Here is a 12624-nt window from a genome sequence, read left to right as displayed (position 1 = left end):
TTAATGTATTTTTTTAAGGTAAAATTGATACTTTCAACTTTTTCCCTAAATACATTTTTGAATTGTTTGAAGTTATCTTTACTTTATTGAACTATATAGGTAAAATGGAATGATAATTGTTTTAAACTTTTTGTAAGAGAACTATGCTATTGCATTATCTCAGAAATATGGTGATGATTTTTCCAATCATCTAAAATTTGATCCATAAGTATGGATTGAAGCTATTTGAAAGGTTGAAGCTATGTGAACTAATTTACATGGCTTTGGATCTACAAATAGATCTAAGGTGTTACTTTACTTGAGTTAGTCTAATGTTGTAGCAATAATGTCCCGCTCAGTTTTTGGTCCATCAACTATGCCTCTTCAACCTCATATACAACAACAAATTAATAAGTTGAAGGTTGAGCTGAGGACTAAGTTTAGTATTTTATGGATCAGATGATGCAATTGATAGGATTTAGACAATTTCCTCCAAGATAATCTTCTAAACCTGATGATAGAATGCAGCTTTTGGATCAGGAGATGTAGCAACACAATGACATGTTTTTCAAGACTTGTATTATGGTGATTCGAGTTGTTTTACACTACTATATTTTATGGATTTCAATTTTATAATTTGGATTGTTTTAGAATTTCTGTGTATATAAACTTTATGATGTGGATTTGATCTTTTATGCTTTTAATAAATAATAGACAAATAATATACTTTTAAAAGAACCACACATGTTTTACTTCTAATTTAAAGATTTCTTAAATAAATACAGATAGAATTAATCAAATTATCGATGAAATTTAGATTTTATTTATGGATTTCACCAATGGAATTCCTGTTTTTAGTGACAAAAATTAGCAATTATCAACAGAATAACAAATAGAATACATACGGTAATATTGACGGAATATTGATGGATTATCAACAGATTACCAATGAAGAATACCAATGAAATATAGATGGATTACCAACGGAGAATACCAACAAAATACCAATGGAAATCAATTTTTATTGAATGGTTATCAATCAATTATCAACGAATTATCGATTGATTAGCAACAGATTACTGATGGATTTGTTGATGCAATTACCAATTGAAAATTTACCAATGGAATATTTACCGATGGAATTATGCATTGGTAATCACCAACGAAATTTTAAAATTATCGATGAAATACTATTATCCACATACTTACTATCGACAAAAATTTTTATTAGTAAATGTTTTACCTAAGGAATTTAAGCTTATATTGAAAAATTTTCCATCGGTAATGTCTTATTTTTTAGTACTGAAATAATTAACTTGTGTAATTATTACAATATGTATAGTTATTTTTACATTTTTAAACAAAAATAATATTTGATTTTTAGTAATAACAAACATAGTTATCTAAGTATTAGTAATTGTTAATCAAATAAAATGATTTTAAATTAGAGTGATAAATTCATATTAGTAATAAACTCACTTTGATAATTATATTATTATGATGATTTTGCAAAAAATTCCATATACTACCTTACTATCTAAAAGTAAAAAAGTTGAGCTAAATATTTAACAATGAAAACATTTGTTTTCACCTAATTCATGACTGGGTTTAAATATTTGAAGTAATAAATCTCCAGTGAAGAACTAGCCCTTTTTTTCTTTCGTGATCTTAATTTTTCTTCATCCTGTACTTTCCACCTAATTGAGAAACAGGCTATTATTACAACTATTGGAACTTAGAAATTAATAAAATTAACTTATTTCCTTGCTTACAGTTAAGAGTACGCATTTCAAATTTGCAATAAAGTTCTTCATTTCGTCTTACTTGCTCACTTTTTTCTTGACCTTGAACAATTATTCCCCCTTTGCTCCATTTCTTGGTTTAAATTCCATGAAACACAAATACGGATATCAATATATGTACGATACAATATGAACATGACGATATGATAATTTCTATAAAAAAAAAAATTGGGTACAAACATGATGTGATAATAAAAAATATTTTTATATATGTTTTATGTAAAAATATTAAATATAAATAAAATATTAATACATTAATATATAATTAAAACTGTCACAAAATTCTTTTGTTATTACATAAAATAAATATAAATTTATATAATTTGTAACTCTTTTGTTTTAAATCAGATTAAATAAATAATAGAATTAAAAATGCGCTACATTGTGGATAATCTTTTAATTTTATAAATTATATTTGAAATATGAGAAATAAGTAAAATTTTATAGCAAGTTTTAATGGATGACAATATATAAACAAATGTAAGAATATTTATTTTTTATATAAATTATAACTTATATATAAATATAGCTTTTGATTAAATTAATATATTAAATAATATCTTTAGTAATAATATATATAAATATAAATATAATAAACAATAAAATATATTCTTTTATATATCTCAAGAGTAAAATATATATATAAATATAATAAATATAAATATAAATATAATAACTTATATGTAAGTGTATTCCGACTTGATTTAAATTATTCAAAAAGAAAAAACTTAAGTCAATCTTTATTTATAAAAAAACTATGTTGATTGAATCATGGTGAACTAAAACTTTTCGGATATAGGTTATTTTGTCATTTCTACTTCCAATGTCTTTTTCTTTACAAATTTTATCTATTAATTTTTTTTAAATGACTAAAAAAAGTCAATGGGGTGACACCTAAATTCATTAAATAATATTTTTTTAATAAAATAAATCTAAATATAGAATTAAATAAATAATAAAATATATTATATACATTAGGGCTGAGGCGTAATACTAAAAACCTTACTCTTACCTAGCTCAATTAAAAGGAAAAAAAAATTTAACCCAATTATCTTAATTAAAAAAAAGCCCATCAATTAGATCGGGTGAATCAAAACCTATTAGATATAGGTTATTTTGTTATCTTTATTTCAATTGACTTTTTTATTGTAAAATTTATTTAATAAAAAATTAAATTCAAAAAATTTTAAAAAGGAAAAAAGGAAACCCCAAAAAATTAAAAGCTTTAAAAAAATAAAGAAAATGAAAAATAACAAAAGAAAATGGGTGCCACGTGGATAATTGAGACAGGATAGAACACTTTAAAACTATCTTCAACCCAATCTCATTTTCAAAAAAAAAAAAAAAACTAAACCTAGTTTTAATTCTTAAAAAAAAAAATGTACCTATGTTGGATCAATTTGAATAAAAACCAATAAAATACAAATTGTTTTATCATCCTCACCTCTATTAATTTTTTTACAAAGTTTATTTAATAAAAAATAAATTTAAAAAACCAAATAAAAAGTTAGAAAAAAACAGATTTAATAAAAAATAAAAACATAAAAAAATAAAAATAAAAATAAAAATTGAAAAAAAAAAGAGAAAAGTAGAGTTTTGGAAGAAGGGAGGGGTGCCATTCAGGCACCTTATCCTTCCTCCATTCTTTACAAAAATTAATTGCATAGATATATAACTATTTCAATCAACTTTTTTATTGTAAAATTTATCTAATAAAAAATTAAAATTAAAAAAATAAAAAAAAAGAAAAAAAGAAACCCCAAAAAATTAAAAACTTTAAAAAAATAAAGAAAATGAAAAATAACAAAAGAAAAAGCATGCCATGTGGACAATCGAGATGTGATATAACATTTTAAAACTATCTCTAACCCAACCTCATTTTAAATAAAAGAATGAACCTAATCTTGATTCTTTTTTAAAAAAAATGTACCTATGTTGGATCGATTTGAATAAAAACCAATATGATACAAATTGTTTTATCATCCTCACCTCCATTAATTTTTTTTAAAAAGTTTATTTAATAAAAAATAAAATTAAAAAACAAAGTAAAAAGTAAACAAAATAGATTTAATAAAAAATAAAAACATAAAACAAATTAAAATAAAAAAAAAAGTAGAGTTTTGGAAGAAGGAAGGGGTGCCACATAGACACCCTCTCATTCCTCCATTCTTTACAAAAATTAATTGCATAGATATATAACTCTTTTAAGACTTATTTATTGGATATTAGTCTCAGGCTTCAACCAAATAAATTGGCTGGAAAAAAATGAACATAGGTTACAGTTAGTTGGTTTTAGTTGCCAACAACCCATTTTTCCATTTTTTTTTCTAATTCTATGTCGATTTGGCTCTTGTAATAAAAAAATTCTAAAATAATCCCTAACACTTCATCCTTTCCATTATTTTTCAGGAAAATCTAAATGCACTCTCATTTTTTTCTCTCTACAGCTCTTTTTTTTTTTTTCAAAATCTTTTGTAAGTGAAATTACTAAAATACCTTTCTTACAAATTTTATAACTTTCGAAAATCCATTTCCAAAAAATTATAACACTTCTCAAAAGTATATTTTTGAAAAGTCGTAATATTTCATGAAAATGCATTTTTCGAGAGTGTTAAAAGTGAAATTTTATGAAAAATTACAAAAAACAATTTTTTTAAAATTGTTTGTAAATAAATGTAATGAAAAAAAGATTATTATTAAAAATTATAAATTTTAAAATTAATAAAAAAATTACTTTTACTATTTTCATCTTAGAAAAAGAATAATATCTTATAAGACCTTACTTAAATTAAAGATAAATAGCAAATATATATTTTTTATAATTTAAAATTTATCATTTTTAATAAATATTTTTTGTATTGATTATTAAAATTTTATAATAGTTTTAATTAAAGAAGTCTCCCATCTACTTATCACCATGAATTTCTCCAATTAGCATATTAGATTTTGACAAAATTATGTAGTATTTAGTAGTATTACTTATATTGCCTCTTTATTCGTAAGCATGCAACACTGGTCAAGAAAATCTCTAACTTCGAGTTAGTTTTAATTTTTTTGATACCCTTCCCACCTGTTTTCAAATTCTTATAAGGTCGATGAGATAACAATAGTGATTTTCCTTACTTTTCCTACTCGTTGAAACATTATAAAAAAGTCCAATAAGCATATAATCATATTCAAGGATGCTGACCAAACTCCTGGTTTAATTTAACTAGTTATGCTCTTACTAGCCAATGGCTTGGAAACCTTGCTTACATTTTCAAGAACTAGGAGATGATTATCTTCATTAAGATTTCAAGATGCCTAATTAGCTCAAAGATGCATAAGTCCATTGTGTACTCTAAAATCAAAATAGTAAAAATGACTTTTTTATTAATTTTAAAATTTACAATTTTTAATAATAACTTTTTTCTTACATTAGTTTATAAATAATTTTAACAAAATTCTCTTTTTTGTAATTTCTTTATAAAATTTTACTTTTCCATTTTCTAAAAATGTATTTTCGATAAGTGTTATGACTTTTCAAAAATGCATTTTCGAGAAGTGTCATGACTTTTTAGAAATGGTGGATATTCAAAAACTTGTAAAAAAGGTATTTAGTAATTTCATTTATAAAAAATTTTGAAAAAAAAAAGGTGCAGAAAGAAGAAATGCGGGGTGCATTTAGAAAGCCTCTTATCTTTTTGAATTTTCTTAAACCATCTGTTTGCCCTTCTCACTCTTTTTTTTTTTTTTTTACTTTTTCGCTAAAGCTCATATTTCTTATCCTTTTTCAAAATCAAAATCCATTATTCTTTAGACCTTGTCCTTTTTTCTCTCTTCTTTTCTACATTTTTCGTATTTCTTTTTTCTCTTTTATATCAACAAATGATACAATTGGTTTTGTTGTCCAATTTTTTAATGTGGGCTTTATGATTCACCATGTCAAGATTGTGTTTATTTTTTGTTTTTTTTTTTTAATTTTGGCAAGTAGATGCGTATTTGACATATAAGTAGATTTCTTTCTTATAACATAATGATAAATGTAATGATAACTATTCTATCTTTTTTATCACTTATTTTTTTATCATCATAATATTTTTCATAATTTTTTTCAATGATTCATGGACTCTAGACTATATATAGTCTAGATAACCCATGAAAATTTTTTGATATATTTGATTGCTATGTTGATATAGATAGGAGCTCTTTCATCTTAAAAGTTGAATAGAATAATTTTTATTATTTGAAATAGTTCTTTCAGATAGTTATCGAAAGAGGGAAATTGCTTCGAATTTGATCAATTAAGATATCTAAAAATAATATAATATATATTTCATTTGAACATTTGAATTAAAAGTGGATTTTTATTTTTATTTTTGTATTTTTTTTAGATTCAAGAACTAAGCACTAAATAAAATAAAAAAACAAAAAATAGATTTATGGGCTTCTACCTTATAATTTATAATATAATGAAAGTCATGCTTAATAGAAATATTAGATCACATAAAGTCAACGAATGAGGTGTTTTTAACAATTCACAGATGAAAAAATGGTTTAGGGTTTGGTTATTAATGACATTAATGAAAGATGTGCCAAAAGCACATAAGAAAAAAATAATTACAAACCTAGGTATTTACAAAACTAAATCACAAACAAGACATGCATGTAAAAGCAAGAAAAAATTGGATCAAACATAAAAAAAAAAAAAATTTGAAATTGGTTTGAATGTTTCACCATTTTTTTTTTCAAAACCTAACCAAAGCACATAAAAAAAATCAACCAAAACAACCTAATAAACTATCATTTTTTCATTGAAAAATTTAATTAAACATATTGTAAACTTGAAAATCATAACAAGAGCAATGCTCAAACATATGGAATCAAGTAACGATTACTTCAAAGATGAAAAGCAAAGTTCAACCACCCTAAAAACATTCATGGCTGAACCTTCATGGCATTCCCATCCAACATGTTTTCATCCACTTCATTCAAGCATGCGTTGATTATCATAATATTCATCATTTGGAAACATTTACATTGTGAGAGGGATTTGATTAAACATAGAATGAACTAAAAAAAACATATGAAAGCAAACATCCAAACAACATACATAAATCATATACTAGCTAAAATTTATACAAATAGCAAATAAACTTACCATCTCAACATCAAAAGCAACTTAAAAGCAAGTAAAACATATAAGAAAAACTAAGAGGAGGTTCAGCCATTGTGGGAAGAGATTTGGTCGAACCTCCGATGGCTCTAAATGGTGGAAACTTGTTTTTTGTTGCTTAAACTTTGATTCAATCCAACTATGGCTCATTGGATAAGGTTTTGATTCAAGCTTTAAAAAAAAATGAAGATATACAAACAAGTAAAAAAAAAAAAAGAAAAATCATTGAAGAACCAATGTAAAAATGTTATGAAAATGAGATGAAAATGTAATGGAATACAAGAAAAGAATATGAAGATTATACTTTCTTCAAGCTTTCTTCAACTTTATATTTTTTCTCGCTTTTTCTCATGTTTTTTCTTGGCTTTCTTCTCTGGATTTTCATGCAAAAAAGTTCCCCCATTTGGTTCTTGAAAAAGATGGCAAAATATCTTTGAAAAATTAAACCATGGCGTTAAGATCAAAACTCATCCAATTGTCAAAACATCCTTCTCGTTTTTAATCAAAGGAGCAAACTTTAGCCATTGGATCGAGATTCCCGATGTAATCCAATAATCCACATTTTTCATTGTAAAGGTTGGATTTTTCTAGCCACTAAAATCATGTGAAAAGACTATTTATTTTACTTATAATACAAAATTTTTTATCTTTAAGTTATTTTCTTAGAAATTAATGTTTTCATGCTCATTTTTGAGATTTTAAAGCATCAAAATCATGAAATAATATGAATTGAGATCTGAAAAGTTTTATAAAAATCTAACCTCAAGAAGGTCAAATTATAAAATTACCTCTAAGAGGCATTTTGGTAAGTTCATACCTCTTGAGATACGGCTTAGATTCGAATGCACCAAAAATCACCAAAAATTATAAAATCATGATCTAAAAAATTTCACAAAAAATCGACTTCGATAAGGTCAAATTACGAAATTACTCCTAAAGGGGCATTTGGTTCGAGAGAATCCACACATTTTTTTCAGAATCTTACTATTGGGTATTTGATTCTAATGTTTGATTTAGGGTAATCTGATTCCAAGAAAAACTAACAAATTTTTAACATTACCCAAAGTCCCGAAATCAAAAACCCACATTTCCTTATGGTATTTGAGGATTACGAAGGAGAAAGTAGTGTTATTTTCAAATTTGATCTTACTAAAAAATTGTGAAATAGCCATTACCATTTTGAAAAGCATGTCTGGAAATGAATGCAAGTCAGTTGTAGGTTTCTGCTGGTAAAAAATTTAGTTTTTATATGACATTTGGCATGAAAAATACCTTTCATAATCCCTTGTAAAAAAATTGAATGAGGTTATTTAAGACGTTTTTGGTCAAAAACGCCTTGAATAATCCCCAAAAATTTTTATAAGGCCATTATTAAAGGTGTTTTTGGTCAGAAACACTTTGAATAATCTTTAACAAAAAATTAAATTAGGTTATTCAAGGTGTTTCTGGCAAAAAATGCCTTGAATAATCTTTTTAAAATATTTGAGAGGTCAAGAATTTTTTTGCCAAATACACATTCAATAATCTTTTCATAAAAATTGAAGAGGATTATTCAAGGTGTTTTTGGCCACAAACACCTTGAATAATCCCATTCAATTTTTTGTAAAGATTATTTAAGGTGTTTTCTAGCTAAAAATACCTTGAATAATTTTTTTCAATTAAAAATTAGATTATTTAAGTTACCATCATATATACCAAGGAGATTATAGTAATTATTCAAAATTTAATATATGTGAATTCCTCCCAATCAAATGAATGAATTTGAATATGAGATGCCTTGAGAATGGAAAAAAAACTTCAGGTATTGTATTTTCTCGTAGATTACACTTTCTCCTAAAATCTACAATTCCACGAAGCAAATGCCCCATAATAGTATTTTGGTAATTTTACACCCCCCAATGTACAATCAAGGTTTTTAAATTTTTAAAAATTACCAAATAATATCAACCCATGATATGGAGTGTTTTGCAAAATTCTGACTTTGGAAAAATTAAATTACTAAAATACCCTTAAAGGGTGTTTTAATAATTTCACATCTCCTAAGGTATGATGAGTTTTCAATGCATAAAAAATCATCAAAATATATTCAATTATGCTCTAGAAATTTTCACCTAAATCCGACTTCAAAAAAATTAAATTATGAAAATATCCCTAAAGATATTTTAATAATTTTACACTTCTTGAAGTATAATTAAACTTTTTAGTACTTAAAAAATCATAAATTTCAAATTTAAATCACATTGATTCTAATTGGATTGTGAATTTTGAGGGTTGACCCATATTCTATCCATTTTGATAAAGTTTTGACTAATTTTGACTTTGTTTGACTAATTTTGACTTTGTTGATAAAGTTTGATCATATTTGACCAGAGTTGACTTTGGGACATTTGGGTCAAATTGGTTCAAATTTCAATTTTAGAAACTTGTCAAAATTTAAAAAAAAATGTTGGATTTAAATCAGGTTGGATTTTTAAGGACTTCACAAATGGCCAAGATTTTATCCATACAAAATTAAATGTTTACAAATACCAGCTAAACTAAGATTAAATTTTCATAAGTACCAAAAAAACTAGGCTTAAATTTTTATTAATGCTAACTAACTAGACTTAAATTCTTATTGATGCTACTTAGATTAGGCTTAACTTATAGGTGCAAGCTAAACTAGGTTTAAATTTTCATAATGATTAGCAATCCCTACCAAAAGTTTAAGAGGTGAAACTTTCTTTCTCAATGGATTGAATGTTCAACACATGGAGGTTTCTGTTGATTCAATAGGATTTCACCATTTGAAGGGGATAAAAGAAGTGTATACTTTTCTATGCAGGCTCATAAATGAAACATCAGTTTTTCTAAAAACATGAATCCTTTAAAAACCAAACATATTCGACATTTTCTTTAGCCTCAAAATATGATATTTTGATATATGTCAATGTTAGTTCTAAGGGCTTGATATTTTAAAAGGTCATTTAGAAATGGAAGAAAACTGAAAATTTTGAAATCAACTCTTTTTTATACTTTTTCAAATTTTTAGGACCTTGATATCTTCAGATCTTTCAAAGGGTTTGGGTCACCTTTAATTAGCATATATCTCATTTAGTATTACGAGTAACTTTCAAGGTTTGCTTTAGACTATCCACTTGTAAGGTTTTCAACCGAAAGCTACATTCATCTTTTTCTTTTTCCTTTTTTTGATTGTGACACCATGCACTTTCAAAATTGAACTTATCAAAAGAGGCTAATGGTCTAAATGAGAAATTAGGTAATAAAATGGGACTAAAAGGTTCATGAACTTCATAGTCATTTTTGCAAGAGAAACTCTTTAATTTTCAAACATCCATACTTTGATCAAATATAGACCTTTCATAGAACATAATGTAGGCTAAGGTTCGGAGTTTTCAAAGAAAGGAATAAATAGGCCCAAAATAAGTGTCTAAAGCAATTGAAACCAAAGATCATTCTTTCATTTGAAAGATTCATTTTGAGGTATATTCCTTTTTTCATTTTCTTGTGCTTTACACCCATTCATTTCTTTTCTCATTTTTTCTTTTTTTCTTTTGTTCTTCTTTCTTTTACTTTTACTTTTTTCTTTTTTTTCTTCACCTTTTCTTTTCATTCATTCTTTTTCTTTTCTTTGAGTGGATTCAAAACTTTTTGAAACTTTATATTAGGTTTTTGCCTTCAATATAAAGGATTCCTTTTTAAATATCACCATTTTTAACCCCTAAATACATCTTTTTTTGTCTCCCGTGTGAAAGGTGATCCTTAATTAGGGTTTATTTTGAAAGAATTTTATTGGGCTCAAAATGTTAGATATTATGGCTACCGTTTTGTTATCCATCCTTAAGTAAATATCTTTTAATTTTATTTAAAAGATATTAATGGTTTAATAATTATTATGTTTAAAAAACATCTTTTTGATCAATAAATAAATGAAGAGGTTTTGTTTCATTTATGAATCAATGAATGAATGCAATTAATGTACAAAAGTAAAATTTTGTTTAAAATTTATATAATGATGGAATGTATGAATTGAACGACATTAATGAATAAAAGAAATCATCGTTTCACTCTCTCCGTCTATAAATTGTTACATTCTATCCATCAAGAAGGTATGTAAAAGAATAAAATGTTAGGAGAGAGAAACAAAAAAATAATTATTACAATAAGTTATAATGGATTAAGGTATGATTTTTCTTTAATTAGGAATTGTGAAAATCATCTTGTTCTAAGACCTTGAGCATTAAGATTATGCAAAATTAAGGTTCAGTTTGTATAATAAAAAAAAATAAACTTGTGGTATCAGAGTTTTTGGTTTAATAACTTGTGATTTTCCTTTAAAGATTACTCTATCTATATTTATTATTATTAATTTTTATGATTTATCTTAATGTTGATGTTTGTTGTTAATTTTATTTTATATTATATCAAAAGTTAACAATTTTAATATTCTCTATAAGTTAATATTGGCATGGCATGATACATAAAATCCCAAAACAATAATTAAAGCATCTTTTACTAAATTATTTATTTTGGATATCATTAAACTGTTGTTCATTTAATTACAATATAACTCATGTTTTTACATAATTTAGTATAATAATAAATCATATTTTTTATATTAATTTATTGATGAAGAAATGTATAACATAATGAATATATATTTATTAGATTAATGAATACATATATTAAAAGACATATAAAATGTAAAGAAAAGTAATAAAGATTGCATAATAAATATAAAACAAAATAAAAGAAACTTAATATTCATTAACTTGTAAATAATATAATTAAATATTATGCATTTTATAATGGTTATGAAAGCTATTAATATAAATGAATGTTTGACTATTTTATACCTATTTACTTATTATCATATATATATGTTGCATTTTATTGTATCTGTGAGATACAACAATTATGTAAAATTTATATATGATAGTTTTTTGGTATTTTGTTTACTCAAAACATTAACACTTTCCAGATATTATGTTTGGATTATCATTATGTCTATTATTATCAAAATAATTGTTATAATTATTTATTTTGTATCTAAAGTTGAATAATTTGTTATTCACCAAAGTGGCCAAATTGAAAAGTTTTTTTATAGATGTCAAATTAAATAAATTCAATTACTCATGATTATGTGATACTATAAATGAGATGACATGATAATATATATTTATTGAGTAAGTTGAAGTTCAATGATTATAAAATATTTAATGATCGCTTAAAGGTAGATTGATTAATTTTATAATCATGAACATATTCATGGTTGATTAATATAATTCATTAGATATTTTTGCACATCCAAAAATAGCAAGTATATTGACTTAGAGAATATATAATTGCTAATTATGTGAAATCAAAATTAAGCATGAATTATGTTTATTTTTGTACATTATTGGATCACCCAAAGAAGAACTTCAATGTACATTTAATATTTATATGAATGTTATTTGAATCTATATCATATATTTAAGTTATAACTCAAAGCATTAATATATGAGCATTCTATCTATTTTGCAACATTTGTTCATATTTCTCTTCATTCGCAAACTTTGTCTATTATAAAATTTAATGGGCTTAATTTTTCTTAATGGTGTGAACAAATCCAGTATCATCTAGGTGTTCTGGATCTTAATTTGGCACTCATGACTAAGCTGCTGTTATTATTGATTCTAGTAGTAT

This window comes from Durio zibethinus, chromosome 18 (genome assembly GCF_047325235.1).
Source record: "Durio zibethinus cultivar Kanyao isolate XHJ-2024 chromosome 18, ASM4732523v1, whole genome shotgun sequence".
Classification (NCBI taxonomy): Eukaryota; Viridiplantae; Streptophyta; class Magnoliopsida; order Malvales; family Malvaceae; genus Durio; species Durio zibethinus.
This window is presented reverse-complemented; position numbering follows the sequence as displayed.